This window comes from Polypterus senegalus, unplaced genomic scaffold (assembly GCF_016835505.1).
Source record: "Polypterus senegalus isolate Bchr_013 unplaced genomic scaffold, ASM1683550v1 scaffold_1512, whole genome shotgun sequence".
Taxonomy (NCBI): Eukaryota; Metazoa; Chordata; class Cladistia; order Polypteriformes; family Polypteridae; genus Polypterus; species Polypterus senegalus.
The window spans coordinates 2347-18329 of NW_024376896.1; the positions used below are offsets into that span (position 1 = coordinate 2347).

At 54.4% G+C, this 15983-nt stretch overlaps 1 non-coding gene and 5 pseudogenes across 1 annotated transcript; all 6 read left to right on the forward strand.

The window, feature by feature from the left end:
• Positions 1 to 580: 580 nt before the first annotated feature.
• On the forward strand, positions 581 to 760 carry LOC120519199 (annotated as a pseudogene).
• A 797-nt stretch (positions 761 to 1557) lies between these two features.
• Positions 1558 to 1723, forward strand: LOC120519195 (annotated as a pseudogene).
• Positions 1724 to 2618: 895 nt separating this feature from the next.
• On the forward strand, positions 2619 to 2807 carry LOC120519194. The gene has a single exon (XR_005631409.1). It is a non-coding gene; the product is annotated as a U2 spliceosomal RNA (small nuclear RNA).
• An 892-nt stretch (positions 2808 to 3699) lies between these two features.
• On the forward strand, positions 3700 to 3866 carry LOC120519196 (annotated as a pseudogene).
• A 9250-nt stretch (positions 3867 to 13116) lies between these two features.
• LOC120519200 lies at positions 13117 to 13286 on the forward strand (annotated as a pseudogene).
• An 828-nt stretch (positions 13287 to 14114) lies between these two features.
• On the forward strand, positions 14115 to 14288 carry LOC120519197 (annotated as a pseudogene).
• The last annotated feature ends 1695 nt before the right edge of the window (positions 14289 to 15983 follow it).

A 15983-nucleotide genomic window follows, 5' to 3' on the forward strand; every position in this document is an offset into this window, starting at 1 on the left:
CCCGCTAGCAGGAAGCCTTAAAACCCCCAGAAACCACAAGCAGTCCTGCACTTCTGGGCCGGCCCTTGTTGGGCCTTTTTCACACAGGCGGGCCGGATTCCTTCTCCTTTTATCTTAACCCCAACAGGTGTGACGGGGTGTCGAAGAGGTTGTGACGTGGTGTCCGGGGGGATATCTGTTTGGGCATTTCACTGGCCTCCTTCTTTGTTTTGTGGGCATCTAGGGGGGGATGGAGGGGGATGGTGGTTTAAAGCGCCTTTCCTTGCCTGGTCACCCCCCCCCCCAAATCCCACCACGGCCCAAAAACCCCAAAAGGGGCCAACCCGGGCCCCCTCCCCCCCCCCCACTCCCCGCTTTCGGGAGTTCCCCCAAAATCCCGGGGGTTTTCCGGTGGGAAACCCCTTGGGCTTTGTATCAGGCCTTGGGTCCAAGGTGGGCGCTTTTTTTCCCCCAGGCCCTGGAATTCACATGGGTTCACGTTGGCGCTTGTCTTAGGGCAGCTGCTTCCTCCTGCCGTTGATGCCCAGCGGGCGCATGGGCAAGGCCGGGTGGGGCTGGCTGGCCTGGGATTTTTGGGCACCCCCCTTTTGGCTAAATAAAGTGTAGTATCTGTTCTTATCAGTTTAATATTGATCCCCTTCTGGGGACCATATATTAAATTGTTTTTTGGAACGGGGAGATGGAATAGGGGCTTGCTCCCCACCCAGACCGTTTGCAGATTTCCCAGGGGTGCACTTTCTCCTTTACTGGTATAAAACAAGACAAGCACCTTGGCGGGGGATTGCCACATGGGGGAAGGAAAGGCTCTCCCAAAAGGGATTTTTTAATTTTTCTGAAAAAATTAAAATTTAAATTAATTAATTTTTTTAATTTGACAATTGAAAAGTTCTGTCCCTTTAGGGCTTTGTTAGTACTTGGATTCCAAGATGTCAGGGGGGTGAATTAAAAGGCCGGGGGGGAGGGAAGTAGTGTCGGACCAAGCCTGTACCGCTGCAGGAACCCTTTTTAAAGCCCCCGACCCGGATCCCAGGCTGTCTGATGTCCCTGGCGCCCCTGTGTTGGGTTGCCCACGGGCCGGGATGTCCCTTTCTCCTTTTATCTTCAATCCCCCAACAGGGTGACGGGTTTTGGGTTGGGCGTGGTTCGGGATATCTGTTTTGTCACCCTCTTCACTGCGCTCCTTCTTTTTTTTGTGGGCATCTAGGGGGGGAGGGAGGTGGAATGGTGGTTGGCCCCTCTTCCTTGCCTGGTCTACCCGCCCCCCCCAAAATCCCACCACGAAAACCCCCAAAAGGACCAACGCTGTCCCCCTCCCCCCCCCCACTCCCAGCTTTTGGGGCACCTGTTTCCACAACCCCCGGGGGTTTTTCCCCGTTGGGAAACCTTGGCTTTTTCGGCCTTGGCTCCAAGGGGGGCCCGTTTTTGTCACGGGCCGTGGAATGTCACAGGGGTTCACGTCGGCTTTCTTAGGGGGCGCTTCCTCCTGCCAAGTTGATCTTACCATCAGCTGGCGCAGGGCAAGCGGGGGGGGTCCCCGGGGGAGTTTGTGCATCGCCGGCCTTTTCAAGATCAAGTGTTATCTGTTCTTACTTTTTAAAATTTTAACCCCCCATCTGGGGACCATATATTAAATTGTTTTTTGGGAAACAGGGAGATGGAATAGGGCTTGCCCCTCCACCCCCCGTCACCGGGTTTTGCAGTACTTCCAGGGGGGTCACTTTCTTTTACTGGTATAAAACAAGACAAGCAGCCTTGGGATTCCTACATGAGGGAAGGGGAAAGAAGCTCAGCCAGGCAGGTTTGATTTTTATTTAACTGAAAAATTTAAATTTAAATTAATTAATTAATTTAGTTTTTTGACTTAATTAAGAAAAATTCATGCGTGCCTGTAGGGCCTATTGCTTGTAGTACTTCCAGCATTCCAACAGATGTCAGGCGGGCTGGAATTAAAAGGCGCTGTTGTGGGGTGAGTGAAGTAGTGTCGGACGATCAAGCCTGTCCCGCTAGCGGAAGCCTTATTAAGCTCCCAGAAACCACGAAGCAGTCCTGCAGGCTGTCTGATGTGCTGCAGCGCCCCTGTGTTCGAGGCCTTGTTCACACAGGCGGGCCAGGATGTGCCTTCTCCTTTCATCTTCAATCTCCAACAGGTGTGAGCGTGGTGTCTGAAGAGTTGTGACGTGGTGTCTCGAGGATATCTAGCTCGTCACGCTCTTCACTGCGTCTCCTTTTTTTGTTTTGTGGGCATCTGGGGGCGGGGATGGGTGGAGATGGTGGTTTAAAGCGTCCTCTTCCTTGCCTGGTCTACCCCCCTCCCCAAACCCCACCCGGCCAAACCCCAAAAAGGGGACCAACTGACTGTCCCCCCCCTCCCCACGCCCCTCCCACTCCCAGCTGTATCGGCTCTCGTTTCCCACAACTCCGGGGTTTTCCGCCGTTGGCAACCCTTGGGCTTTGTATCGGCCTTGGCCCAAGGTGGGCGCTTTGTCCGAGGCCGTGGAATGTCACATGGGTTCACGCTCAGCTTGTCTTAGGGCAGCTGCTTCCCTCCTGCCAGTTGATCCCACCATGCAGCTGCGCATGGGAAAGGGCGGTGGTGGCTAGCCTGGGGAGTTTGTGGCATCGCTTCCCCCTTTTTGGCTAAGATCAAGTGTAGTATCTGTTCTTATCAGTTTAATATCTGTACGTCCCTATCTGGGGACCATATATTAAATTGATTTTTGGAACAGGGAGATGGAATAGGGGCTTGCTCCGTCCACTCCACGCATCGACCTGGTATTGCAGGACTTCCAGGAGGCGGTGCACTTTCTCCTTACTGGTATAAAACAAGACAAGCAGCCTTGGCTGGGATTGCCTACTATGAGGGAAGGGAAAGCTCTAGCCAGAGCAGGATTGATTTAATTATTTAACTGAATAATTAATTAATTAATTAATTAATTTAGTTTAATTTGACTTAATTAAGAAAAGTTCATGCGTGCCTGTAGGGCGCTATTGCTTGTAGTACTTCAGCATTCCAACAGATGTCAGGCTGAGGCTCGAATTAGAAGGCGCTGTTGTGGGGTGAGTGAAGTAGTGTCGGACGACCAAGCCTGTACCGTCAGGAAGCTTAGTAAGGCTCCCAGAAACCAGAAGCAGTCCTGCAGGCTGTCTGATGTGCTGCAGCGCCCCTGTGTTCGAGGCCTTGTTCACACAGGCGGCCAGGATTGCCTTCTCCTTTTCATCTTCAATCTCCAACAGGTTGAGCAGTTGTCTGAAGAGTTGTGAGCGTGGTGTCTCGAGGGATATCTAGCTCGTCACGCTCTTCACTGGCGTCTCCTTCTTTGTTTTGTGGGCATCTAGGGGCGGGGATGGAGGTGGAGATGGTGGTTTAAAGCCGTCCTCTTCCTTGCCTGGTCTACCCGCCTCCCCCAAATCCCACCACGGCCAAACACCCAAAGGGACCAAACGTGTCCCCTCCCCCCCCCCGCCCCCCCCCTCCCAGTTTTATCGCTACCTCGTTTCCCCCGGGGGTTTTTTCCCGGTTAACCCGGGTTTTGTTTTTTGGGGCTCCAGGGGGGCGTTTTTTGTCAGGGCCGTGGAATGTCACAGGGGTTTCCCGCCCGGCGCTTGTCTTAGGGCAGCTGCTTCCTCCTCCCGTTGATGCTTACCATGCAGCGGGGCCATGGGAAAGGGCGGGGGGTGGCGGGCCCCGGGGGATTTTGGGTGGCTTCCGGCCTTTTGGCTAAGATCAAGTGTAGTATCTTTCTTTCGTTTAAATTCCATCCCCCATCGGGGGACCATATTTTAAATTGTTTTTTGGAACAGGGAGATGGAATAGGGGCTTGCCCCGCCACTCCCCTCCCCGGGTTTTAGTTTTTGGGGGTCACTTTCCCTTTTCTGGTATAAAAAAAGACAACAGCCTTGGCTGGGGATTGCCTACTATGAGGGGAAGGGGAAAAAAGCTCTAGCCAGAGCAGGATTTATTTAATTATTTAACTGAATTTAAATTTTTTTAATTTAAATTTTGTTTAATTTGACTTAATTAAGAAAAGTTCATCTTTCCTTGGGGGGCCCTTTGTTTTTACTTAGCATTCCAACAGATGTCAGGCGGGGTGAATTGAAGGCGCTGTTGGGGTGGTGAAGGGGGTGGACTAAGCCTGTACCGTAGCAGGAAGCCTTATTAAATCCCCGAAACCCAAGCAGTCCTGCAGGCTGTCTGAGTCCCGCGCCCCCGTTTGAGGCCTTTTCACACAGGGTGCCAGGATTGCCTTTCCTTTCATCTTCAACCCAACGGTGTGGCGGGTGCAAGAGTTGTGACGTGGTGTCCGGGGATATCTGTCGCACCCCCCACTGGCCTCCTTTTTTTTTGTGGGCATCGGGGGGGAAGGGGGAGATGGTGGTTTAAAGCGCCCCCTTCCTTTTCCCCCCCCTCCCCAAATCCCACCGGCCCACCAAAGGGGCCAACTGACGTCCCCTCCCCCCCCCCTCCCACTCCCAGCTTTTGGGTCCTGTTTTAAACTCCGAGGGTTTTCGCCGGGCAAACCCCTTTGGGGTTTGTATCAGGCCTTGGCTCCCAAAGGGGGGCCGCTTTTTTCACGAGGCCGGGAATGTCACATGGGTTCCGTGGGCTTGTCTTGGAGCAGCTGCTTCCTCCTGAATTGATGCACCATGCAGCCGGGGAGGAAAACCGGGGGCGGGCCCGGGGGATTTTTGGGGCATCGCCCTTTTGGCTGATCAAGTGTATATGTCTTTGCCCCAAAGTGGAGAACCTGGAGAAAGGTGAGAAGGCCTTTTTTTTTAAAACTCCACTCGGCCACACTCCTAGAGAACTCGGGGCGGGGGGGGCCCCAAACGGGAAAGGAGGCGTGATGGGGTGGCCCGGGACTACTACGCATCTACCCCCCAAAAGGGGGCCAAGCGGGCCAACCCCGGTTCCAACAGGTTTTAAAAAAAACCTTTGGACCCCCGGGTGGTCTGCTCTAGCCCCCTTCCTGGGGCTGCACTCTGCCGCCAGATCCTTCAGGGGGCAGGCCCCGGGGCAGTGGGACACCAGCCAAGTGTGGCGCTGGGGACCTCCGGCCCGGACCTACTGGGCTCTCCCCGGGAGATGGGGGGAGGCAGAATGCCTCCGTGTTAAAAAGGAATGATCACGATCTTTTACAAACAAAAGGGAGAGAAGCGAGGATGGGCCCCATCACCCTCCAACACGGGGTCCCGGCCAAGGTAAACCAACCCGGGAAAAAAGGGGTGGGGCGGTGACCCAGACCAGACCTCCCGGGATCCCCGGGGGCAGGGGCCGACAGCAGGCCAAACAGGGACTCGGTGCCTGTGAAGGGAACGCCCCCATCCCCCGGCCTTGGCCCTGTCAAAACCTTGCCCGGGGGTCCCGGTTCATGATCAACCTCAGGTCTCGGAATGGGCAATTCTTGTAATCAGCCTGATGTACGAGACATCCACATGGTGCTGGTGAACGGCTGGAAAAGCCCCTTCCGGGCCCCGGGGGGCAGACAAAGACGCCCCCCTCTCCCCTCTTCTCTTTGTCTGTTGTATGAGCTCCGGGGAACGGATCAGAGGAAGCCGGGGAAACAGAGGGGTCACCCCCCGACGGGCAGAAAAAGATGATGCCCTCTACAGGCGCGCCGGATCGCGCTGACCCAAAAGGATGGCGGGGAGGGAAAAATTAAGCCGGACTTGCCAGGGGAAAAGGGCAGCGGGGAAAACAGAAGCGTGCTCCTGGGAATGGCACCCGCCCCCTCGCCACCCCCCTTCACCATGAGGGCTCCATCAAGATCCTGGGGAGCTGGGTTGGGGGAGGAGCGGCCCCCGAGCGTGGGGGGAGAGACGGCCAAAATCAGCAGAAGATCGGGCTCTGGGCCCAGGGACCTCACCGGGAAGGCAAAGGGGGGCGCGGAATGAGATCCTCGGGCCCGGGGCCCGCCCCGGCATGGGCCACCCCCCGCCACCGTCTGCAGAGCCATCCCCGGGGCAGTCTTTCACTTCATCTGGGGCTCCAAGATGGACAGAGTCAAGCGGGCAGTCATGTACAAAGAACCCGAAAGGGTGGGAAAGGCATCCCGACATCCCCACCCTGCTCAGGGCCTCTTTGCCTGCAACTGCATCCGCAGGACACTGGCGAGTAGCAGCGGATCGTCCGAGCGCCATGTCCGCTTCTTCCTCCTGCCAGTCTGGAAGGGGCTCGGCTGGGACAAGTGGGACAGCTCCTACCACACAACTGGGACACTCCATGGTTCTACACGGATGTTGTCCGCTGTAACGAACACGGACTTCAGGGAGTCAAACGGACCTGTGGAAACCGAAAACCATCTACAAGCTCATCAGAGCCAAAGCATACGCAGACCTATCGGAACCCTACCATCAGCGACAGCCTCGGTGGTCTGGGAGAACATAGCCTCCAAAGAACGACAAACGGCACAGGGATCGGGCGGGATGGCTGTGGGGGACTCCTTTTGGCTTACCAAAATTTCAATACAACCTGCCCGGGTATCCAGGGGGAAGAAGGCCCCTCACCTTTGGGGAATGCCCAGTGGCACAGTCACTTTTTGGGCGCCCTGGAGGAATTGGAAGAGTGGTCCAGGAAAATCTTTGCCCCTTTCGGTTTTTTTTGGTCCCCACCACAAACCCCGAGGAGGCATGGGTCTTTCCGGGGGGCCCTAAAGGGGGGAAAACCCCGGCCCCTGGGGGGGGTGCACAGGACGCTAGTCCCCGAGAAAGTTTTCACCCCGGACTCCGGGGCAGAAAAAACCACCCCCTCAAGGGTTTTTAAATTTTTTTATCCTGGGAAAACCCCCTTTAGTTTTAGGCGGGCCAAATAGCTCAAAATTTAAATGTAACTGGGAAACTGAGTTGGGAAAAAACCTCAGAAAAAACCTTTTAAGAAATTGGAAAAAAATTTTTTAATAAAAATTCCCCTTGTAATGTAAAAAGGTGTTGTAGGAATGTAATGAAAATTACATCTTATTGAAAAAACACTTTTAATTTTAATTGGATAGATTGAAGATTTGATTTTTATAAAAAATTCCCCTTTATATTAAATAAGTTTTTTAAAAAAAAAAAATTTTTTTATATTTTAAAATTATCGCCCCTATCGGGGAATAATATTTTTGGAAAGGGAGATGGAATGGGGTTTTTTTAAGACCTTTATTGAACGGGGGGTGTTTTTAAAAAAAAAATTTTTTTGCCCAAAAAAAAAATCGAACCCGGTTTGTTTTTTAATAATAATAATAAAAATTTTATTTAAATTTGGCTTAATTAAAAAAAATTTCCCCTCCTGGGGGCGCATTGCTTTAGTTTTTTAGTTTCAACAGAGTCAGGCAGGCCAATTAAAGGCCGTTGTGGGGTAGTGGTGTCGGACATTAACCGTACCGCTAGCGGAAGCCTTTGGCCCCAGAAACCACGAAGCAGCCCTGCAGGCGTCATTCCCAGCCCCCCCTTGTTAGGCCTTGTTCCCGGCGGGCCGGATGTCCCTTCTCCTTTTCACCCTTCAATCTCCACAGGTGTGACTTGTCTGAAGAGTTGTGACGTTTTCTCAGGGATATCACCCGCCAGCCTTCACGGGCCCTTCTTTTTTTTTGTGGGCATCTAGGGGGGGATGGAGGGGGAGATGGTGGTTTAAACCGCCCCTTTCCTTGCCGGGTCCCCCCCCCAAATCCCCCCCCCCAAAAAAAGGGGTTTCCCCCTGCCCCCCCCCCCCGCTTTTCGGCTCCTGTTTCCGCACAACCCGAGGTTTTCCCCTTTTTAGGCCCCCGGTTTTGTATAAAACCTTGGCCCAAAGGTGGGCGCTTTTTCAGAGGCCGGGAATTCCCAAAGGGTTCCGCCCCCGGCGCTTTTCTTAGGGCAGCGCTTCCTCCCGTTGTGCTTTCCCTGCAGCTGGGCCCAGGGGAGGGCGGGGGGCTGGCTGGCCTGGGGGGTTTTGGCATCCCTGCCTTTTTGGGTAAAAATCAAGTGTAGTATCTGTTCTTTATCGTTTTAAAATCGTACCCCCTTCTGGGGACCTTTTTGTTTTTGGGAAAAGAGATGGAATGGGCGCCCTCCATCCCGCTCACCTGGTAATCCCAGGGCGGCCTTTTTCCTTTTCTGGTAAAAAAAGGGAGCTTTTGGGAGTATTTGGGGGGGGAAAAAGCTTGCCGGCAGGTTTTTTTTTTTGTTTAAATTAAAAAAATTTAGTTTAATTGGTAAAAAAGTTCTCGCCTGAAACCCCCCCTTTTCCCCCCTTGGACCAAAAAAATGTCCCCCCTTTGGGCCCCCCTTTGGGGTAGGAAAGTTCGGGCACCCCGTTTTTGGGAACCTTGGCTTTCCCCGAAAAACTCAAGGGGATTTTTTGTGGTTTTAAAGGGCCCCCGTGTTATTTTTCCCCCGGGGGCCCGGTGTGCCCTTTCCCTTTTACTTTAATCCCCGGGTGGGGTGGTGCTGGAGTTGTGCCTTTCTGGTTTTGCTGCCCTTTCCCTTTTTACTTTTTTTTTGTCATCTGGGGGAAAAATTAAATGTTTTAAAAGTCCCCCCCTTTTTTTTGGCTCCCCCCCCCCCCAAAACCCCCCCCTGAGTAAACCCAAAAGGCCCCTTCCCCCCTCCCCCCCCAAACCCAGCGTTTTGGGCCGGCCCAGGGCCCCCGGGGGGGGAAGAAAAGGTTGGGGGTTTTGTTTTGGGCCTGGGGATTTTGGGTGGCATCGCTTCTGGGGGGGGAAAAGGGCCTTTGGCTAAGATCAATTTAGCTGTTTTTATCAGTTTAATCTTTTGCCCATCTGGGACCATATAAAATTATTTTAACAGGGAGATGGAATGGGGGCTTGTCCCCCCCTCGACCTGGTATTGCAGTACTTCCAGGGGTGCACTTTCCCCCACTTATAAAAAAGACAAGCAGCCTTGGCTGGGTTCCTACATGGGGAAAGGGGAAAAGCTCAGCCAGAGCAGGATTATTTAATTTTTAACAAAAATTAATTAAAAAATTAATTTGTTTAATTTGACTTAATTAAAAAAAGTTCATGCGGCCTGTAGGGCTTGCTTTAGTCCAATTTCCCAAAAAGATGTGGGGGCCCGGATTAGAAGGCCGCTGTTGGGGGGTGGGAAGTAGTGTGGCAAAAGCCTGTGCTAGCAGGAAGCCTTTTAAAGCCCCCAGAAACCACGAACAGTCCTGGGGGCTGCTGAGTGTGCAGCCCCGTTTCGGGGGCCTTGTTCATGAGGGCCGGGATGTCCCTTTCCCCATTTTCAATCTCCAACAGGTGTAGCGGGTCTGAAGAGTTGTGACGGGTGTCCGAGGGGTATCCCAATCACCCCCTTCACTGCGCTCCCTTTTTTGTTTTGTGGGCATCTAGGGGGGGATGGGGGGAGAGGGGGTTTAAAACATCCCCTTCCTTGCCTGGACCCCCCTCCCCAAAACCACCAAAGGAAAAACCCCAAAAGGGGCCAACTTGTCCCTCCCCCCCCGCCCCCCCCCCCCAGCTATGGGGTACCTGTTTTCCGCCCCAACTCCGAGGTTTTCCCGTTTTGGCAACCCTTGGGCTTTGTTTGGCCTTGGCCCCAAGGTGGGCGCTTTTTTTCCGAGGGCCGGGGGAAAGTCCAAAGGGTTCCGGCTTGTCTTGGGGGAGCTGCTTCCTCCTGCCAAGTTGATGCTTCCCTGCAGCTGCCCATGGGCAAGGCGGGGGGGGCTGGCTGGCCTGGGGTTTTGGTTTGCCCGGGCCTTTTTAAGACGGTAGTATGTCTTATCCCAAAATGGGAACCGGGAAAGGGGGAAGTGTAACTCCTTTTTTTTTGGCTCCCCGGGCCCAAACCCCCGAAGAGAACTCAGGGGGTGGAGGGGTTCCAAACGGGGAAAAGGGGGGCGTGATGGGGTGGTCCCCGGGCTGGCCCCCCCCAAAGCGACCAAACAGGCCCCGGTTCCTAACAGGTATTAACAAAACCGTCCCACAGGTGAGTCTGCTCTGACCCACCCCGGCTGGGGGCTGCACCTCCCGGATCCTTCGGGCGGCGGCCCCGGGGCGTGCCGGCCAGGGGTATGCGTGCTGTGGGCCCTCCGGCCGGACCTCGGAGCTCTGGGGAGATGGTGGGGGAGGGGGGGTCCTCCGCGTTGAAAAAAGAATGATCCGATCTTGTAAAAACGAAGGGAGAGATCGAGCTGGATTTGGCCCCATCACCCCCCGAACGGGACACAAAATCCCGGGGTGATAGCCAACCCCCCTAAAAAGGTGATGGGCGGTTACCCAGACCAGACCCGGCTCCCCGGGCCGGGATCGCCCGCGCCATGATCAGGGACTCGGTGCCTCGTGAAGGAGCGCATCACCCCGGGGCCCTTTGGGCACCTAGATCAAAAAAACCCACCGGGTGTCCCGAGTTCATGATCAAGGCTCCGGGTCTGGGAAAGGGCCCGTTCTTTTTAAACAAATTGATTTCGAACATCTCCAGCGGGGCTGGTGACGGCTGGAAAACGCCCCCTTCCGTCCTGTCCGGGGGGCGCAAACGCCCCTCCCTCTTTTTTGTTTTGTATGAGCCCCTGGACGGATCAGAGGGGGACCCCAGATCAGAGGATCCCGCCGGACCGGAAGAAGAATGATCTCCCCCTACATGGGCCGGGGCCCCCGTGATCCCGCGACCAAAATGGGCGGCGCTGGGGATCTGAAGACTTGGGGCTTGGGGAGCAAGGTCAATAAATCAGGCGTGCTCCCGGGAATGGCACCTGACACCCTCCGCCACCCTCCCCTTTCACCATCGGAGGGCCCATAAAGCCCTGGGCAGCTGGTTGGGGGAAGGGGGGCGGCCCTGAAGGGCGGGGGGGAGGCCCAAAGTCAGACAGAAGATCGGGCTCTGGGCCCAGGGACCCCCACCGGGAAGGAAAAGCTGGTGCTGGAAGAGATCCCCCCGGCCCTATCCCCGGCCCAGGCTGGCCCCCCCCCGCTGCAGGGGCCATCCCGGGCGTCTTTCACTTCATCTGGGGCCCCAAGATGGACAGATAGCGGGCAGTCATGAAAAAGCCCAAAGGGTGGGAAAGGCACCCCGACATCCCCACCTGCTCAGGGCCTTTTTTGCCTGAAACTCATCCGGGGTTTGCAGTAACAGGGATCCCGGGCGCCATGCCCCTTTTTCCCTTTGCCAGTCGGGAAGGCTCGGGGGGACAAGTGGGACAGCTCCACCCCACAACTGGGACCTCCTGGTTCTCCCGGATTTGCCCGCCGAAACGGAAAACCCGGATTTCAAGCAAGGGGACCTGGGGAACAAAACCCACTACAAGCTCATCAGAGCCAAAGCAGCGACCTTGGGAACCCACCATCAGCACAGCCCCGGGGGTCTGGGGGGCTACCCCCAAAAAACTGACAAACAGGCACAGGGACTGGCGTGGGTGGGCAGGGGGACTGCCTCTCCCGGGGTTCATCATCCGAAATCTGTCGTCCACTCCCTGGTGCATCCAGCGGGAAGAAGGGCCCTGCACCTCTTCTGGGAATGCCCAGTGGCACGTCACTCTTTGGCCCTGGGAAAAGGTTAAAAAGTGGTCCAGAGACAAACTTCGCACCATTGGGTGCTCTGGGCTTTTTGGGGCCCTCACGGAACCACCCAGGCGCCCCGTGCTGCGGGGACCTCTATGGGGGCCCAGGAACCGTTCCCTGGAGGGAAAAGGGTGACAATCCCGGACCTGAATTGAGCCTCCTCAAGACTTATTCTATCCTGGACTCCTTGAAAAACGAGGATATGCAAGACCACCTCGCCCCCCAAGAGGTTTATTAATGAAACCCTTTTGTTTACTGCAGCCTTGGCAAAGCCCCTTTGAGGACAAGCTTTCAGGGCGGGGCCCAAGTTGAGACTGCAATAACTTGTAAATAGTAACAGAATGTGGAACACTGTATTGAATGTAATGGAAAAAAACCCAAAATCTTATTGACAAAACAATTATGCATGTAAGATTTAAAGATTGTGTTTTTTATATAAAAAATTCCCCTTGTATATGTAAAAAAGGGTGTTAGGTAATGTATAGTGAAAGACTGTATCAGTCTATAGCTGAATACAGTCATCTCTTTTTGGAATTGTAGATTGGTATAGATTGTAAGACTATTAGACTGTGTTTTATATATTTTACCCAAACATATATGTAAATAAAGTATATTTTAAAAAAAAAAAAATCTGTTCTTATCAGTTTAATATCTGTCGCCCCCTATCTGGGGACCATATATTAAATTGTTTTTTGGACAGGGGAGATGGAATAAGGTTTTCTCCGTCCACTCCACGATCGACCTGGTAGCAGTACTTGGGAGGCGTGCCTTTCTCCTTACTGGTATAAAACAAGACAAGCAGCCTTGGCGGGGTTTTCCTACATGAGGGAAGGGAAAGGCTCTAGCCAGAGCAGGATTGATTTAATTATTTAAGAATAATTATTAATTAATTAATAATTTAGTTTAATTTGACTTAATTAAGAAAAGTTCATGCGTCCTGTAGGGCGCTTTGTTTATGTACTTCCAGCATTCAACAGATGTCAGGCGAGGCTCGGAATTAGAAGGCCGCTGTTGTGGGGTGAGTGAAGTGTGTCGGACGAAAACCTGACCGCGAGGAAACCTTATTAAGCTCCCAGAAACCAGAAGCAGTCCTGCAGGCTGTCTGATGTCACTGCAAGGCCCCGTGTTGAGGGGCCCTTTTTCACAAGGCGGGCCAGGGGTGTGCCTTCTCCTTTTCATCTTCAATCTCCAACAGGTGTGAAGCGTGGTGTCTGAAGAGTTGTGACGTGGTGTCTCGAGGGGGTATCTAGCTAAATCACGCTCTTCACTGACGCTCCTTCTTTGTTTTGTGGGCATCTAGGGGCGGGGATGGAGGTGGGATGGTGGTTTAAAGCCGTCCTCTTTCCTGCCCGTCACCCCCCCCTCCCCCCAAAACCACCCCGAAACACCCAAAGGGGCCAACTGCTTCCTCCCCCCCCCCATCCCCCCCCAGCTGTTCGGCACCTCGTTTCCACAACTCCCCGGTTTTTCCGCCCTTGGGAACCCTTTGGGGTTTGTATCGGCCTTTGGGTCCAAGGTGGGCCCCCCAGGCCGGAATGTCACATGGGTTCACGCCTGGCTTGTCTTGGGGGCTGCTTCCTCCCCAAGTTGATGCTTACCTGCAGCGGCGATGGGGAAGGCCGGGGGGTGGCTGGGCCCGGGAGTTTGGGCCCCGGGGCCTTTTGGGTAAAATCATGTGTATCTGTTCTTTCAGTTTAATATCGTGTCCCCCATCTGGGGGCCAAAATTTAAAATTTATTTTGGAACAGGGGGATGGAATAGGGGGGTTCTCTCCATCCCCTTTTGACCGGTATTGCAGTACTTCCGGTTGCACTTTTTCCCCTTTTCTGGTATAAAAAAGACAAGCAGCCTTGGCTGGGGTTGCCCACTATGAGGGGGAAAAAAGCTCTGCCCGAGCAGGATTGATTTTAAATTTTTTAATTAATTAATTAATTAATTAATTTAGTTTAATTTGACAATTAAGAAAAAGTTCATGCGGCCGTAGGGCGCTTTTGTTTAGTACTTCCCCATTCCAACAGATGTCGGGGGGGAATTAGAAGGCCCCTGTTGTGGGGTGGGGGAAGTAGTGTCGGGCGACCAAGCCTTTAACTCGGAAGCCATTGCTCCCCGAAACCACGAAGCAGTCCCAGGCTGTCTGGATGTGCTCGCCCCTTTTTGAGGCCTTGTTCACACCCGGGAGGGATGTCCTCTCCTTTTTATCTTCAATCCAACAGGTGACGGGGGTCTGAAGAGTTGTGGGGTGCCGGGGGTATCTAGCTCGTCACCCCTTTTACTGCGCCCTTCTTTGTTTTTTGGGGATCTGGGGGGGGATGGGGTGGAGATGGTGGTTTAAAACCGCCCTTCCTTGCCCTGGTCTACCCCCGCCTCCCCAAAACCCACCAGGGAAACACCCAAAGGGGCCAACGCTGTCCCCCCTCCCCCCCCCCCCCCCAGCTGTAGGCTACCTGTTTCCGCCCCGAGGGGTTTTCCCCGTTTTGGGAACCCCGGCTTTGTATCAGGCCTTCCAAAGGGGGGCGCTTTTTTCCGGGCCGGGGGAAAGTCACATGGGTTACGCCCGGCCTTTTTTGGGGGGCCCTTCCTCCGCCGTTTATGCTTCCCCAGCTGGCCTGGGCAAGGGCGGGGGGGCTGGCTGGCCGGGGGAGTTTTGCATTTTCCGGGCCTTTTGGCTAAGATAAAATGTAGTATCTGTTCTTACAGTTTAATACATCCCCCCATCTGGGCCCATATATTAAATTGATTTTTGGAACGGGAGATGGAATAGGGCTTGCTCCACCCCGGTTTCGACCTGGTATTGCAACCCCCAGGAGGGGTGCACTTTTTCCCTTTACTGGTAAAAAAAAGACAAAGCAGCCTTGGCGGGGGATTGCCTACATGGGGGGAAAGGGGAAAAACCCCCGAGCGGGTTTTTTTAATTTTTAACGAAAATTAATTAATTAATTATTTTTTTTAAATTTGACAATTAAAAAAATTTCATGTGCCTGTGGGGCGTTTGTTATATTGCATTCCAAAAGATGTCAGGCGAGGCCGGAATTGAACCCGCTGTTTGGGGTGAGTAAGTAGTGTCGGACACCAAGCCTGTCCCCTGCAGGAAGCCTTATTAACCCCCAAAACCCGGCAGCCCCAGGCTGTCTGATTTTGGCTGCGCCCCCTGTGTTCAGGCCTTTTTCACCAGGCGGCCGGGTTTCCTTTCCCCTTTTTCATTTTAACCCCAACATGTGACGGGTGTCTAAAGGGGTTGGGGCTGGTGTCTGGGGGTTCACCCCCCCTTTTCCCTGCGCCTTTCTGTTTTTGGGCATCTAGGGGGGGATGGGGGTGGGAGATGGTGGTTTAAAAACCCTCCCTTCCTTTTGGGCACCCGCTCCCCCAAAACCCACCACAGCCAAAACCCAAAGGACCAACTGCTGTCCCCCCCCCCCCCCCCACCCCAGCTGTAGGGTACCTGTTCCACAACTCCAGGGTTTTTTCCGTTTTAACCCCCTTGGGCTTTTTCAGGCCTTGGCCCGGGGGGCCGCTTTTTTCCGGAGGTGGGTTAGGGTTCCGCCCCGGCGCTTTCTTAAAGCTCCCCCCTGCCAAGTTATCTTACCTGCGCGGATGGGGAAGGCGGGGGGGCTGGCTGGCCTGGGGGGTTTTGGCACCCGGCCTTTGGCAAAATCAAATGTAGTATGTTTTGTCCCAAAATGGAGAACCTGGGAAAAGGGGAGAAGTGTAACTCCTTTTTTTTTGGAAACTCCCCCCGGGCCCCACCCAGGAACCGGGCGATGGAGGGTTTCCCAAACGGGGAAAGGGGGGGGTATGGGGGGGGTCGGGGACCACAGCCTCTACTCCCCAAAAACCAAGCAGGCCCCACCGGTTCCAAAAGGTAATAAACCCTTGGGTCCCACAGGTGAGTCTGTCTGGGCGCACCCTTTCGTGGGGGGCTGCACCGGCCAGATCCTTCAGGGCCGGGGAGGACCCGGGGAGTGGGAACCACCAAGGTACGCTGTGGACCCCATCGGCCCCGGACCTACCGGGATGGTGGCGGGGGGGCAGAATGCCCCGTCTTGAAGAAGGAATGATCCGACTTGTACAAAAGAAAGGGAGAGTGGGGGCTGATTTGGGATCACCCTCCTGACGGGACTACAAGATCCTGGCCAAGTGATAGCCAAACCGGGAAAAAGGGGTCGGACGGTGTCACCCAGACCAGACCTGGGGATCCCCGGACGAGGATCCCGCAACGCCAGATCAGGACTTCCCGGAAGACGCCCCATCACCCGGGGGTTTGGGCAACCTAGATCAAGAAAACCCGGGGTGTCCCACGAGTTTATGTCAAGGCTCTGCAGGTCCCGGAATGGGCGACCGTTTGGTCATCAGCCTGATGTCGAAATTTCCCGGATGGTGGGGGGGAAAACCCTTCCGGTCCCGTCCCGGGGGCAGAAAATGCCCCTCTCCCCTTCTCTTTGTCTGTTGTATAGGTCCTGGGGGGGGAACCCGGAACGAGGAAAAGGGGCCGGGGATCAGGAAAGGGGGAACCACCGG